This window comes from Entelurus aequoreus, linkage group LG10, assembly GCF_033978785.1.
Source record: "Entelurus aequoreus isolate RoL-2023_Sb linkage group LG10, RoL_Eaeq_v1.1, whole genome shotgun sequence".
NCBI classification, from domain to species: domain Eukaryota; kingdom Metazoa; phylum Chordata; class Actinopteri; order Syngnathiformes; family Syngnathidae; genus Entelurus; species Entelurus aequoreus.
In genome coordinates, this window is record NC_084740.1 from 31,529,680 (window position 1) to 31,546,870 (window position 17,191).

Below are 17,191 nucleotides of genomic sequence, written 5' to 3' on the forward strand. Positions count from 1 at the left end.
TATATTATACATTTCCATAGTTTAGTTAGCTGAGGTATATAATGTACAGTGTATTTTGTCAACAACTGTATGTGTGTAACGTATTTTTAGTGCTGAGCGATCATAAAACTGCTGCGAAGACGCACTGTGTGAGGCTCGTCTCATAACCCCGCCTCCTGGTGCCAAGCCCCTCCGCCGCAGAATGCACCCCCCGACGGGAGCGCCACACCAACCAAAGCCCACACCCAAACCCTCCACGTGCAAGACCGAATCCACCCAAAAAAAGTCACTTAACAAGAAGCCAAAAAGTGCAAAAACAACAATGCTCGCGCTGCAGGAGCCGCGAACAACCGCAGGGACACAACATTAGGTACACTTGCACTGCAGGTTCATATGTTTGTAAATCTGACTGTGATGATGCAGACATTAACCTCACCGCACGCCACTGATATAAATATATATATATATATATATATATATATATATATATATATATATATATATATATATATATACAAACCCTGTTTCCATATGAGTTGGGAAATTGTGTTAGATGTAAATATAAACGGAATACAATGATTTGCAAATAATTTTCAACCCATATTCAGTTGAATGTGCTACAAAGACAACATAATTGATGTACAAATTGATAAACTTTTTTTTTTTTGCAAATAATCATTAACTTTAGAATTTGATGCCAGCAACACGTGACAAAGAAGTTGGGAAAGGTGACAATAAATACTGACAAAGTTGAGGAATGCTCATCAAACACTTATTTGGAACATCCCACAGGTGTGCAGGCTAATTGGGAACAGGTGGGTGCCATGATTGGGTATAAAAACAGCTTCCCAAAAAATGCATTATAAAGCGTAAAAAACGACCCGGACTGTTGAAAGACTGAAGCTCTACAGAAAACAAGAATGGGAAAAAATTCCACTTTCAAAGCTTCAACAATTAGTTTCCTCAGTTCCCAATCGTTTATTGAGTGTTGTTAAAAGAAAAGGTGATGTAACACAGTGGTGAACATGCCCTTTCCCAACTACTTTGGCACGTGTTGCAGCCATGAAATTCTAAGTTAATTATTATTTGCAAAAAAAAAAAAAAAGTTTATGAATTTGAACATCAAATATCTTGTCTTTGTAGTGCATTCAATTGAATATGGGTTGAAAAGGATTTGCAAATCATTGTATTCCTTTTATATTTACATCTAACAATTTCCCAACTCATATGGAAACGGGATTTGTATATATATATATATATATATATATATATATATATATATATATATATATATATATATACATACACTATATTGCCAAAAGTATTTGGCCACCTGCCTTGACTCACATATGAATTTGAAGTGCCATCCCATTCCTAACCCATAGTGTTCAATATGATGTCGGTCCACCTTTTTCAGCTGTTACAGCTTCAACTCTTCTGGGAAGGCTGTCCACAAGGTTGCGGAGTGTATTTATAGGAATGTTCGACCTTTCTTCCAAAAGCGCATTGGTAAGGTCACACACTGATGTTGGTCGAGAAGGCCTGGCTCTCAGTCTCCGTTCTAATTTATCCCAAATGTGTTTTATCAGATTCAAGTCAGGACTCTGTGCAGTTGCTGTTGTTCCCAAACTCTTCCATTTTCTTATAATAAAGCCGACAGTTGACTTTGGAATATTTAGGAGCGAGGAATTTTCACGACCGGATTTGTTGCACAGGTGGCATCCTATGACAGTTCCACGCTGGAAATCACTGAGCTCCTGAGAGTGGCCCATTCTTTCACAAATGTTTGTCTCCATGCCTAAGTGCTTGATTTTATACACCTGTGGCCAAGCCAAGTGATTAGGACACCTGATTCTGATCATTTGGATGGGTGGCCAAATGTGTAGGGAATTGTGTTTGTGTCAGTAAAAATGTTATCAACAACAAAGGCAAGAGTGGACCCACTGACAAACTCATGTCATAAACATCCCTTTGACTTTTTCATAATAGCATCCCGCTGTGACAAGCACTCTCGTCATGTATAATTCCCTGCATATTAACCACAGATAATCTTTTAAGAAGGTCACTTGTTGGTCATTTCAACATGTATGTCTGCTCACCCTTTCCTGACCTAATGTCACTCTTTGGTGGAAAACCAAAACAAACACGGTAATGTATCTTTACCACTGCAAAAAAAAAAAAAAAAAACAAGAGACAAAGATGGCTATTAAAGGCTTATCGGGATTTTGCAGTGTGCATACGCACAGTGATGTGTTATAGGCAGTGCGACTGCAATCTGTTTAAAGTCTAATAAGGTGAATGGAAGCCACCGTGCTGCTGCTAGTTGGCGTCACCATGGTGACCCAGCATCACAACTTGTATTGTAAATGCCTTACTAGCCACCTTCCAGTGTCAATGCCCTAGCCCGTATGCCTGGACTGAACACAGCTTGGTTGGACAAATTAGAACAGTTAATCCCTGGAAATGTCCTGAAAAGACTCACAGAGAAGGTTTGTTCAAGCTGATAGAACAACTCATCAAAACAACACATCAAACCATTAAAAAAACAGAAGTGTATGCTGATCAAAGAATGGGCGCAGGCTACCCACTGACGGATAGTTTTTTGGTTGTTGTTGTAATGCGTGTAATGACTCTGTCTGAAGTTTAAAACTTAGACTCTAGTCCTGTGGGGAGTAAAAGGGTATGAAGAAGATGGATGGGTACTGAATTTAGTACTTTTATAGGCACCGACCAAATTCCGTCGGTACTACCGAGTATTGATTCACGTAATATCAATCGGTGCCATAGGTTGATGCCTTTGTTGCACATGACGGCGGACTCAAACACTCAGAAAAAACAAGCACTTAAGCGGCACTCAACAAAGCAAGTACGCCTGATAGAAAACACTCAAACGTACAGTAGAGCTCTACGTTTGAAAATGTGTTAGCTCAGTGCTAATTTACATTGGATGTACCTTACACATGCTACTGATTTACATTTTTACGTGGCGATTTCAACACCTCTAAATTTGGGCATGAAAATTACAACTAAGATGCACATTACAATCAAACAGCTGGTGTGTAATAAGTACAATACTTACTGTATAAAGACTTTGTAAAGAGCAACAAAAGACTAGATTCAGCTTAATGGCAAAGACTACTCCCTGACTAGGAAACACACCGCCTATACACTACTGCCATCTAACTTCTTAGAATTACAACGGCATGCTTGTTACACCAGGTCGTGCCTTATATTGAGTTTCTTGATGTTTTTCCATGTTTAAGGTTGAGTTCCTGTCCTGCGCACATATTTTGTAGTTCCACTTCTTTTTTGAGTGTCCTGCAGCAGCTTCATTTTGTCTCCCAGCAAACCTGTTTTGAGTTTAGTCTTTTCTATGTAAGGCCAGCTGGTGCTGCAGTATTGGTTGTGAGATTGTTGCTGTAGATGCATGTATGCTGTTGAACGCTGTTCTCAGGTTTAAGGCTTCCAAGTAAGTTTGTTCCCGTGTAGTCTTAGCTTTTTTTGTGCATTCTCAAATGCAAAACTGCCTCTGTGTTTTTTGTCTTTGTCTATATTAAATACCTTGTGCCCGCACGCTGCCCCCTGCTATCTTCTGCATAATGGATCACAATCATCGCTATCACGGGACCCAAGTATGACACAAAGTCAATCAATCAATCAATCGATGTTTACTTATATAGCCCTAAATCACGAGTGTCTCAAAGGGCTGCACAAGCCACAACAACATCCTCGGCTCAGATCCCACATCAGGGCAAGGAAAAACTCAACCCAATGGGAGAAGTCTACTTTGTAATACTCGCAAGTGAGACTGAGAAATGTAAGAAAAGAAGATATAAAGACTGGACAGCACAGTTATCTTTATCAGCTTACTGTTCGATGAAAATATGTGATTAGATATTTAACACATGAACACACAGAAGTACGGAAAATTGGTCTTGTGTACCGGTATCAATTCTTAGATACCAGTAAGGCTGCAGCTAACGATTATTTTTCTATCGATTAATCTATAGATTATTTTTTTCGATTAATCGGTTAATCTATAGATTATTTTTTCGATTAATCTATAGATTATTTTTCCTTTTACCGATTATTTTTTTATTCAAAATGAAGATGAAAAAATAAATGTAGGCCAGTTTTTTCGAAAGGCATGGCTTTTATTTACAAAAAAAAAGAAGTATGGCCACTCAGTCAACATTGACAACAACATGACTAAATATTCTGTAACAATGTAAACATTTAAAACTTTTAACCTTTAACAAAATTAAAAGTAGCTTATTTGCTTTTTAATGTGCAAATATAAAAGTCAACATCCAGTGCAAATCTTAATATTCTGCAATAGTATAAGCATTTCAAAAGTAAAAGTATTGCTTATTTTGCTTTAAAATGTGCAAAAATAAAGATAAACATCCAATACAAAAAAGTGTAAAACGAAATATTCTGTAACAACAGTGTAAACATTTCAACAAAAGTGAAAGTATTGCTTATTTGCTAAAATGTGCAAAAATAAAGATAAACATCCAATACAAAAAAGTGCCAATCTAAATATTCTGGAGCACTGTAAACATTAAGTATTGCTTTTAAAATGTGCAAAATAAACATCCAGTCCAACACAGTACACAATAACCAATTCTACTCATTCCAGTGAGTGACTAACAGTTGTAATGAAGAAAGGTTAGCATGTCTACATGCTCTGCTTCTTTTGTTGTTTACAATATTCCCAGCAGCTGAAAATAGGCGCTCAGAAGGGGTCGATGTGGCTGGAACTGAGAGGTAATTAGCTTTCACCTCAAGCCAGGACTGCGAGTGAGCTGAGCTGCAGTTTAAGTTTCTAGAAGGTCAACGGGCTCATAGTGATGTTACTAGTAGTTGACTGGGAGGTGTTTATTATCATTTGGGGAGAGTCCGCTGCCTGATGCTCACCTGCTAAACACCTATCTGCTCCACGCTGAAGCGCTGACTACATGCGCTCTGAATACGCACTGCTGATTGGCTGATAATGCTTCGTGTGTACCAATCAGATGGTTGTGTGGGTGGGACAATGCTGCGTGCTGAGACAGAGGCAGGAGCGAAGCAGCTTGTTAAGACTTTAGAAGCTAAAGTTAGCTTTAGCTTAGGAACTCGTTCGGTACACCCCCGTACCGAACCGAAAGCCCCGTACCGAAACGGTTCAATACAAAACACGTACCGTTACACCCCTAGCAGATACAAATGACACATTCATGTTTTTGTGTAATGATGACAACGTATGCTCACGCGGACGATTGACTAGTTGATGGTTGATGGTTTTCTTTTCAAATGTTCGTTCATAGCCGTTGTGCTGCTATGATAGGCCATTTACGCTCGACACAGTGTGCATTCAACAACATTATTAGGCTGTGTATTGAAATACTTCCACACTTTTGACGACTTTTGGCGTGATTTTTCCCCCTCGCTCGCACCGCTCGCATCGTCTGCTTTGATCGTCTGCTTTGCGCTTCGCCATGACGGTAGTGTGACGTAAATATGTGACGCGTCGACGCACAAAAACGTCGTCGACGTATTTACGTAACCGATGACGTCGACTACGTCGACGCGTCGTTTCAGCCTTAGATACCAGGAATTGAAAATTGAAATTGAAAAACTGTATCAATTCAAATGACAAAGATACTCATCCCTAATGAGGGGTAGGTAATATGTTTAAGTGCTGTGTCATTTCTTTATCAATATTTTAGAAGCTTTTATTGGTTCACAAGTGAGGTGAAAAACAACACCAAAAAAATAAAAGACGTCCATCAGTTGATGGCCAGTCCACCCCAGTACACAGCAACACTGTTAAACCGAGACCATGGCATCCCCAAATAATCCAGACAGAGAAACTGTCTCACTGTCTGTGCTGACTGCATGTTTAAGGGAAGGACATGTGGTGCGTTCGGTGGAAAATCCAATATATATGAGCGCTAACTTGGTCAAATGAATTTAACGTTATCCATCTCAGAATTGCAGGCCACAAACATGCAGGGAACATAAAGAGCAGATACAGAAAATGTGCGGCACTTGTTCTCGGCGTCCACTACGCCATTGCTCGTCACCACCAAGAGGAACATTTTATTTATTTGGGGGTGTGTAATGTGTAAACAGGACAATAAGTTTGTATTGTATTGAAATCAATCCACCGCCTACTTTGTGATAGATGCTACAATGGCCACTGACAGCCAGTGATGGGCAGTAACAAGCTACATGCCGCTAAGCTACGTAGCTTAACTACATTTTCGAGTAGCTTGGCGGTGGCTTAGCTACTTTTTTTTTAATGAGTAGCTTTTCCTGTAGCTTAGCTACTTTTAGACCCATGTAGCTTGCAGACCCTTGTAGCTTTGATGTAAGCTACAAGGGTCTGCAAGCTACATGGGTCTAAAAGTAGCTAAAAGAGAGAAAATGGACTGCGAATCTCGACCAAAATAAAAGATTAGGGCGAAACATTACAGACTGGCCAATCAGAGGCAAGATAAGGCGGATCATCAAGACCAGTAAGCAAAATCATTACATGCAGTCATGTTACATGACGTTGATGGAGTTAGAGACAGAGGGACGCTTCAAGCTGACCACTCAAAAAAAAATATATATATATATATATACTTGAAAATGGCAGAGCAATTTTCTTCTGCAGATTCGATTTTTCCTTCAGTGATGAAAGCCATATTTAGACAAATGTATGCGTTTAGAGAAAACAATGCCCCAAACCAGAGGTCGGGAACCTTTTTGGCTGAGAGAGCAATGAAAGCCAAATATTTTAAAATGTATTTCTGTGAGAGGCATATAGTATTTTTTAACACTGAATACAACTAAATGCGTTCATTTTTAAGTAAGACCAACATTTTTTGAGTATAATAAGTCTCTTATTATTTTTAATAACATTGTTATTCTGAAGCTAACCAATAATAAATAAAATACCTCTTACCATTAATGCGACTTCTTGAACATGTGCGGTAGAAAACAGATGGATGAATTAATATGCATGAGAATGTTTTATATTTTGAACGTTATTTTTAACACTGTGATTACCAGTGAATTATTCATTACTTATCGTGTTAAGCAATGTCAGATAAGATTTATCTGAGAGCCAGATGCAGTCATCAAAAGAGCCACATCTGGCTCGAGAGCCATAGGTTCCCTACCCCTGCCCCAAACCTTAGTTTTTAGTGGTTTTCTCTGTAAACCAAAATCATAACTGCTGTCTTTATCTAAGGTGTCCAACACAAATTTAGGAACACACATTAGGTGAGTTGAGTTCATGAAAAGTTTTCCTGCACATAACCATTACCATCTGTTCCCAAACAACACACAAGTCATTGTTTTGTTCTGTCAAGATATATATATATATAGATTGTTTTTTTTTACTGTAGGCAGAGAAAATGAATAACATTATAGGGATGGGCCAAAGAAAAGTAAACAAATACATACAGTGGGGGTGTGGGGACCCGTAGAGGTAATTGTAGGGTGTCCCCAGCTAAATGACAAATAGTTACAGTAGAGAAAGGATTCATCTGGCCCTATTCCTGTGTGGATCTTGCGTGAGAGGAAGAGGGGGTTATCATCTTGCAATGCAGTCTGCTGAAAATGATGGACAGCGCCTGACGCTGTGGTCAAAGATGGAATTGCCACAAAACACATTATAAGATATGCAACACCGTGACGAATGGGGCCATATGAATCCCCTTCCTACCTTGATAGTATGGACCCTCATTGCGTCCATTTGTACACTCTCAGTTACGTTAACATTGATATTATAAATGTGGGCCCATAGATATAAATGCTGTTAATTGTAGCTTTGATGTTGCAAGCTACTTTTGCCTTGTAGCTTGTAGTGTAGCTTGCTACAATTCTCCGGGGAATAGCTTCCCTTGTAGCTTAGCTACATTTATTTGAGAGTAAATAGTTTCTTAGCTTGCTACATTTTCCAAGTAGCTTGTCCATCACTGCTGACAGGATTGTTCTGTTTTTGGGAGAGTTGGTGAATGTGTAATGCGTGAAAGCGAATGTTGAAAATGCCGGGACCAGAGTGTGAAGTTCAATATTCAGACTCGCTTCTCACATCCTGTTGTGTTGAAAGCAATTGGGTGCTATTTCTGTGGGATCTCTGTAAAGATGCTGCAGTTGCACTGACTGGACTTTTTTTAATGGGACAGTGAGCCAGTAGCAGACAGAAGTACGGCGTGTCTTCTTCTAACCTTGTGCTGGTCGTGGTGTCCCTGAGGTGTGCCGTGGAAGTACATTCGAGTGAGTCAGCATTCTGCAGCTTGGCACTGATGTCTATTACCATAATGATGACTCAGTCCTTTCCTTTACCACACCGTCCTGTCCTATCCTGACCTAATCCTATCCTATTGCCGTGCTTACTGTACATGCTCTCTGGTTTCTACACTGGTGTCACCTTAAGCCTTGTGGTTCTTTGGCCTTTGCTGGAATTTGACAAACGAAGCGTGTCAATTTGTGACAAGGTGTCATTGAGTTTTTCTAGGCCACCATTTATTTCTCTCATCATGCCTACAATCAGCTCCTGTTCGGAGGCTGAAAATAGAGTGTGCTGTTCCGCAGTAGCTCCAGGTCAACAAACCACCCTCTAACTTGCTTAAAGTTTGTTCTGCCGTGACTGCATTAACATGCCATGGAGCTCTTTTTGTTTTGTTGTTGGATCAGATAACGGTCTTAATTTCCTCTGCTCTCTTCACTTGGTGAGAAATGATGCACACTTCTAACAAAGAAAGACCGAAGCCAATAAATGCAAATCCAATCAACTGCCTCTGGATCTTAGTTTTATTTCATTTGTGTTGACCACAGTAGATAAAGAGTTATACATTTTAACAATGCCTCTTTGAAAACCCGCCATCCAAAGCACAAGCTATCAATAATGCTATTTTTGTTCCATGTTCCCCTCCAAAACAATTACACAAGCCTGTCATCCGCAGTGGCTGCGTCTGAAAGGTGCAATTTAAACATCCCGTAGTCATGTCAAACTGTCAAAACGTTAAATATAGCCTTCTGATTTGTTTTGAAAAATAAAACAGCGCAGGACGGATTAAAGTGCATCATCTTTAGCAAGATTAATGTGTTTCCTTTTGACACACCAAAGCCTCTTTACTAGTTAGTAATAATAGAATGAGGGAAACATACACAAGATGATTTAGGGCCTGATCTCGGAGGATCCCAAGTAAGTGCTAAATAGTGTGTGCAAACTAGAAAATAGTTTGTACTATTAGTGGGCGTGTTGCGGGTGACTGTGTGTACAACTGATAAAAAGTGCAAAAGTGGTGCAGACCGCCCGCTTTAAATGAGGTTTTGTATTTTCCATACGGGCTGTTTGTTTATTTGAAAAGCATCCCCGTTAGCTGATGTTATGACAGTCAGCTGGACTTACTGGGGTCCACACAAAACATTACATACGACGAAACAATTCAGAAACATTGCAAAACACACATTAAAAAAATAAACTACAAGATTGAACAAGTGTTGACATTATAATTCATCAATATATGTTTAAAATATGCAAAATAAGGGATTCAATTGTATCAATCAGATTGAGAAATCAACGAAATGATACATGAAATAACACTCATTGATTTTCTTAAAGGTTGTTCCCTCAACTATGGTATTTTCCATTCCAGTAAATACATGTGTACTCTTTTCTTAAAGACTGACTTAACTTTTATTAGACAAATATGGAGTGGGAAATTATTCCAATAAGCAATGGCTCTATAAAATTCAGTTTTTTTTCTTTGAGTTTGTCTTTGAACTAAGTATGACAACATAGCAAAAGGGACTCAAACCAGATTGATAATCATATCCGGAAAGCCGGCCAAACTATTGGCACGCAGTTGGAGGCGTTTGTGTCAGTGAGGGATAGGAGGTCACTGGACAAACTGCTGGCCATCATGGACAATCCTGCCCATCCACTCCACCTGACAATTAAGGGACAGCGGAGTTCATACTCCAACAGGCTCCTTCAACTTCCTTCCCGCACTGTGCGATTCAAGAACTCCTTCATTCCACACTCCATCCAGCTGTATAATCACTCGCCATACAGCAATAGATGACATCTGCCTATTACCTGACACCTGACATGTTAGCTACTTCTCTTTGTTTATAATGTCTATTTTCTATTTCCTGCTGGACCTACTCTCTATTTTATGCTGCTGCTGTCATATAGACTGTATATACTGTAATATTGTACATGGTCATTGGTTTATATTGTATATATGTTATAGACATAATATATCTGTATATAAATTACTCTGTACACATATTATGTATATATTCGTATATATGTTAGATTTTTTTTATAGCTATATTAGTCTATTTATACCTGCATTGTCCTTTCCATCAGTGTAATTGAGCTACTGTGTTGAACAATTTCCCTTGTGGATCATTAAAGTTTGTCTAAGTCTAAGTCTGACATGACTGTTAACAGCAGATCTTGTGTTGTGATTATGTGCATCAATACAATAGTCAATCGGGTCAAACAAAAATGAGGGTATTTTTGAGTTAATAACACAACATGGCTGTTACCATGGAGACACTCATTTCCCTACAACTGTATGGTATCTTATGGTCCAACCTGTGGTGTTGTGTCATGTTGTTGACATGCAGCACACTAATATAAAGGTACCAAATTGTCTGGGCTATACTAAAGTGCAATCTAAAATAAATAATGTACTTTGTATATACAGTATGTGTGTTAGTAATTGCTATGAAGTGTAAAGGGGGTAGGATTCAATAAGCCTTGCGGTTTCCTACTACTTTTTAGACATGTTGTAAAGAGAAATGGAAAATACATGTGATGTATTATATTGTAACTGTATACATGGTCGAAACAAACTTCAACAAACCAACCTACTTTTAGCACACTTAAGGTGAGCTCGCTGAGGAGCTGTGTTTTTGTGATGATGCGGAATGATCCATGTAGCAATGAAATGCATATTACCAAAAGTTTTCTCATGTAGGAGAAATATTATATTGATATATCTTGTAAATGAAAAAACGCCAGCTGATACCAAAAATATAAATTGTATTTGTTTTAATAAGCCTCTTAAGTCATCCAGCAGCTATATAATTATAAAATGGCATCCTAATTATGTGTAAGTATATTTTTTATTTTTGACAGCCCAAATATGTTTGCACATACACAGACGCAACATTCTTTCTCAATTGTCTGTTTTCGCAGCGCGATCTCCTCCTTTCTTGCAGCCATTTAGGTGTAATTGTGCCTGTTTGCAGGAACATTCCAGGCATACCAAATATAGATGCAAAATAGGGCCAGCGGAACAGTTTCAGTTTTGATAAATGACATTGCAAGTTCTAAATGATTATATTTGCCTTTACTCCTCCCAGTATTGTGGGTTTTCTAATAATCCTTTTATATTCTGCATACACCGTATTTTCCGGACTATAAGCCGCTACTTTTTTCCCAAGCTTTGGACCCTGCGGTTTAAACAAAGATGTGGCTTATATATGGATTTTCCTTCGGCTAAATTATGGAGTGGATTAAGCAAATAAATCAAACAATGTACTAAAATGCTCCACTTTAAAAAACTGTTCAAACTCAAAGTGTTTACAAAGTACAAGGCAGAAGAATCCTGACAAACATCTTGAACCTTATTAAAAATGAACTAAATCATTGTTCATCTCTTAAAGGATGAATAAAGACATCAATGACTTTTCTGTTTTGTTTGATCAGCCGTTTTACTGCCGTCTTACAGGCACCGTTTGCAAACAATTAAGGTATGTAAATAAACATTTACAAAAACTTTCAATGTAAATATCTCATTCCACAATGTACCAGTATATATCTGTGTCTTACAGTTTGGGGGGCTCATATATGAAACAAAATTCCTTCTAAAATTTAGTGGGTGCGGCTTTTAGTTCAGAAAAATACGGTACATGAAGACATCCGTCCATCCAACCATTTTCTACCGCTTGTCCCTTTTGGGGTCGCGGGGGGTGCTGGAGCCTATCTCAGCTGCATTCAGGCGATAGGCGGGGTACACCCTGGACAAGTCGCCACCTCATCGCAGTACATGAAGACAGCCACGCTAAATTATATGTTGCTCATTTAAGAGATGCAATCCTCTGCACAGAAGCTGAGTAGATCAGCTTTGCATGTGCTATCAAGTTTGCACTGGTTTAATACACGCAAACCTTCAGTAGATCAGGGGCCGTACTTATCAAGCTTCTAAGAATTACTCCTAAGAAGTCTGCTAAGAGTTGACTTAAGAGTAAATAAATTCTTTGCTGAAAGCTGCACTTAAAAGTTAGTTATCAAGCGTCTTACTCACACTTTCAGCGAAGTGTAGGACTGAATCTTAAGTGTCACACTCAGAGCTGAATTACGACATTACTATGTGCCGTAAACGGAATTTTAGGTGACGTCATTTCTGTGTCCATAGAAATGAACAATCACGGAAGGGAATCCGTTGTCTAAGAATAAAGAAATATCTTGGAAATATTTAAGTGGACAATGGGAGTGTATATTTTGACAATAAACTGCAAAATAATACAAAACAAACTAGTCCCCGCCGGCACTCACGCTACCGCTCCCTCTCTTCTATCGCCCACACACTCACTGACGTCACTCACCTCACGGCCACACACATACGCTACTGTCATAACATTTTCTTTCCAATTCATTAATTAGGCAACTAATTTGAAACTGGTGTGGGTGGCTCTATATATACTAGCCCACTGCAGACACATGCAGAAATCAACAAGGAATAGAAAAGTATTAAATCTGTGACAAAAATAATATCCGCTCTGTCTAAACGATACCGTTTGATCAGCTGCTCGTCATCAAAAAAAAAACAACATTGTTCCGTTCCCTGAACGTTCGCGCACGTCTCTCTCGCCTCAGTGCCATCCCCTGCTGGCAACTCCTAACCACTTAAGACACCTCTGAAGGTCTCTTAAATATTGTGGAGAGTAGGAGTGATTCTTAGACTTAAGAACGTTGATAAAAAGCTTTTATTCTTAAGTTTGAGAGTAGGACTAAATTTCGCAAATTCTCAGGACTTAAGTGTAAAATGGCACTCTAAGAAGCTTGATAAGTACGGCCCCAGGCCCTTAAAAATATGTTTTAAGAAAAACATTTTATAGAGAGTAATTATATCTGTATATAAAATGTATATGTACGTTTGTATATAACAATAATGGGAAATACATATAAATGACAAATTAAATGGATAAACAAACATTTAACATTACTTTGACTTTTTATTGAAGACATTATTGGTGAAGATTGCACCTTTTTTTTTTTTTTTTTAATTCAATACTGGTTTTCACCTTGTTTTGCTGGCACGTGAGGTGCATCCAAGAATGCACGGACAACAGTTGTGTGCTCGCTTGGGATAGGTATCGTTTACGTTTTAATCTATACTAGTACCAAATTGGTATTTTAAAAATGGTGCCAGTGCTTAAGTGGCGTTTAAAAAATAAAACACTTGCACATTTTATTTTATTTTTAAAGTGCCTTTTTTATTTTTATGAAATCTAATGACATTCAAGTTGAACAGATTATTAATTGAAATACTTCAATAGAATAAATTGAATGATAACTATATGTGAAACATTCAAAAATATAAAATCAAATCCACAACAAATTGTCATAATTATTTCAGCGATGTGGCACATAGAGAACGTGCAAAAAAACAATGTCATTTTTGTATTTTTTTATAAAACAAATATCAAAACGACCTCCCCATACTTGACTTTTTAGTATGCCGCCCATGGTGGAAAAAGTTTAAACACTCCTGATCTAAAATATTAGAAGCGCTCCAAAAATATATGTATATATACTTAAAATATAAACAAAGTTTATCTGAGGGCGTTCAATCGTTTGCAACTGGACTGCGATTGAACGCCCTGAGATGACAACGACCTGGATGAATGGGAACCTTCATAGGTAAACAAAGTTTAGTTAGTTAATTAAAAAATAAAGTAATACTAACTTATGAATTAATTTTATTATTAATTAGAAAAATTACAACAACAATAATAAACACTGTTAAATATGTAACTGAGCATTAATGTATTTGTACATGCAGAATTTTTGACACTAGATAATGCAGTTACACAATCATATTATTATTTTTATTCTATTCTTACAGGGGGGAAAAAAAAAGACAATTAAAAAAATATATATATTAAAAAATCGCTAAAATGTTCTCACTAATAATTAATAATGATATACCAAAATACAGAGATGTCACAAAGTTATGTCTTTAAATAAATATTTAAGTTACATTAAAAAAATAGTAGTATGGCCCCGGCTTACTTTGACTTTAGAGTGTATGACCTTGTTAGAAAAAGTTTTAACATCCATGAACTAAAGCATTAAAAGTAGGGCTGGGCAACGATTAAAAATTTTAATCATAATTAAACGCACTATTTCTCTGATTAATCACGATTAACTGCATTGTATACGCAAAACCCAATAATGAATTAAAAAGTAGTGTGTAGTGCACCTTTATTGGAATATTGTCCCATATGAACAAAAGCGCCAAAACATTTGTTCTGCAAACACAATTTAAATCAGTACTTGTTAAACAGTAGCGGTTAAATAGCATTTTTATGAAAATCAACTCAAAAAATGTCAACACAAACATTCAAGTTTATTGCCACTGCCAGGGTATTTAAGTTATCCTGTTTGTTATGGAAAATAAATATAATATACATACAAATCACTGAGCCACAATCATAACATCCGAACAGGCAATTTCTGAGGTAACAGCAGAAACATTTTCCTCTATTTCCTTTCCATAATGCCTCTCCTCTGTTTTCATTATAGACAGAACATGTGAATGCAGCACCCATTTTTCATCAATATAATGCACTGTAACTCTGAGGTAATTATGCTTACCGATTGATGTCCAGTAGTCCCCACTGAGAGCAACTACAGCTGCACGTTGTAAAGTTGTCACTTTTACAGTCCTCTCCTTTTCAAACAAGTCGTGTATTCTTGGTGCGTCTTGATGGCGGCTCATACGTGCTGTCACTTGTTGCGATGGCGGGCGTGTTCCACAACACTAATGGGCCTACAGTCTGTAACTATCCACTTGGCTATGGCATTTGTTAGCTTCTCTAGCTCTCGTTTATCTATACTTCTACCGCACGCTGCATTTAAAGTAGTCGGCCGAAGCCTGGCTCCACTTCCTGCTTTGTTGAATGGTTTGCTCGCATCGACAGTGTGCTTCGCGTTCAGGTGATATTTTAGACTGGAAGTACTCCTGTGATAAGAAAATTCAGCTTGGCAGTGGCTACAAACGACTTTGCTTCTGTCAATTCCGCCGCCTAGAAGTACTTTATAATGAAAATGACCCTGTAAAAGTTCTGTTGAGTTACCCTTCTACTCCATGCTTGTTTTGTTTTCTTCCGCGTTCTCTTTCCTTTTCCGCAGGAGCCAGCAATAGGCGTTAACAAAATAAAAGCATGTAAAAAAAACATACGCAATAACAAGCGATAAAATATTTGTCGGCGTTAATAGATTGATGGGTTGACTCAAAATTAACGCATTAACTTGCCCACCCCTAATTAAAAGTATCAATATCTTGATTTGAGAATCGATATTAGAGCGTTGAGATCTGGTATTGGCAGTATCGATATTTCAGTATCGGTCCGCACTTGTGTTATGTTTGGCGGTACAATAACAGTGACTACATATGAGAACCAGGACAAACTTTTAAATTTAGTATAACAATATATTATAAAAAAGTGTAGAAAAGGTTGGAAAATCAGGACTATAGTCCTTGAAAATATGAATAAGATGTTTTACAATAATTGGGTTTACCTTTTACCAATTGCTGTCCTTTCCTTGACCTCCTCCCCAAATGATTTGGAACCTTCTGGTTGGCGTCTGCTGTTCATGCTCTTCCTAAGTGTATCCCGCTGCTCAGATAATGCTGGCACATTATCTAAGCAGCCGCTCTCAAACCTCCTTCTACTAATCTGCTTATCAGACACTGATAGTCTCACTTTCAATGGGCTCCATTAATGGCAGCTATTCAAACAAAGGTCTTTTTTTTTGCACAGTAACACTCAGCAATGGGGTACAGAAAAATGGAGCGAATGAGTATCTCTATAACAGCTTATTCAATAACCTTCAAATGTAATGTTTCATGTGGGAATCATATGTTTTAGAAAGGGGTATAATATGGATTACAACATGTACACACGTATGTGAAATTATGAGAGATGTAACGATTCATTTTAACAATGATTCAATTTGAATCATAATTTCATGTTGCCAATACAGCTCAGGGACGATATTAATTTATTTAGGACAACACGATCCACGAAATGATTCAGTGAGTTGACATAGATTCAGTAACTTTTTAGCAAACTAAATCAGGTGAAATTTCCTCTATTCCTGTTATCTATTGTAAGGGAATTAGGCATCAATTAATTATGGATACCAACAAACAAGTAAACAACAATTAATGGCCAATACATTCACATCTTATTTGAATAAAGTGTAACGCAGGGGTTCTGAACCTTTTTGACCCCGGGGCCCAACTTTTTTACAACAGAGCGCCCCTGGCCCACTCAAATATCATACTTGCCAACCTTGAGACCTCCAATATCGGGAGGTGGGGGGGCGGGGGGGTTATTTACAGCTAGAATTCACCAACTCGAGTATTTCATATATATATATATATATATATATATATATATATATATATATATATATATATATATATATATATATATATATATATATATATATATATATATATATTTTATTTACATAGAAAAAAGAAAAAAAATACTTGAATTTCAGTGTTCCGTTGGCTATCCATTAGATGGCAGTATTGTCCTGTTTAACTTCTCCGTTCATTGGGCAGGCAAGCTGTTTATATTGTGGGGAAGCGGACGTGAGAACAGGCTGTCCCCACTCAGTCTCAGGTCCGCATTGAGCTGGAGGGGGCTTGGCCTCCAGCTCCGGCTGAATACCGGGAGTTTGTCGGGAGAAAATCTCTGCCGGGAGGTTGTCGGGAGAGGCGCTGAATACCGGGATTCTCCCGCTAAAAATGGGAGGGTTGGCAAGTATGCAAATATTAACACAGAATTAGTAAACTTCCTATTAATTGTATTGATTTTCAATAATTATATCTAACCTAATTACAGTTCAACAAGATAAACCTTGTTGACTGATATGAAAGCATGTGTTAATCACAAATGTTATGATCAAGGC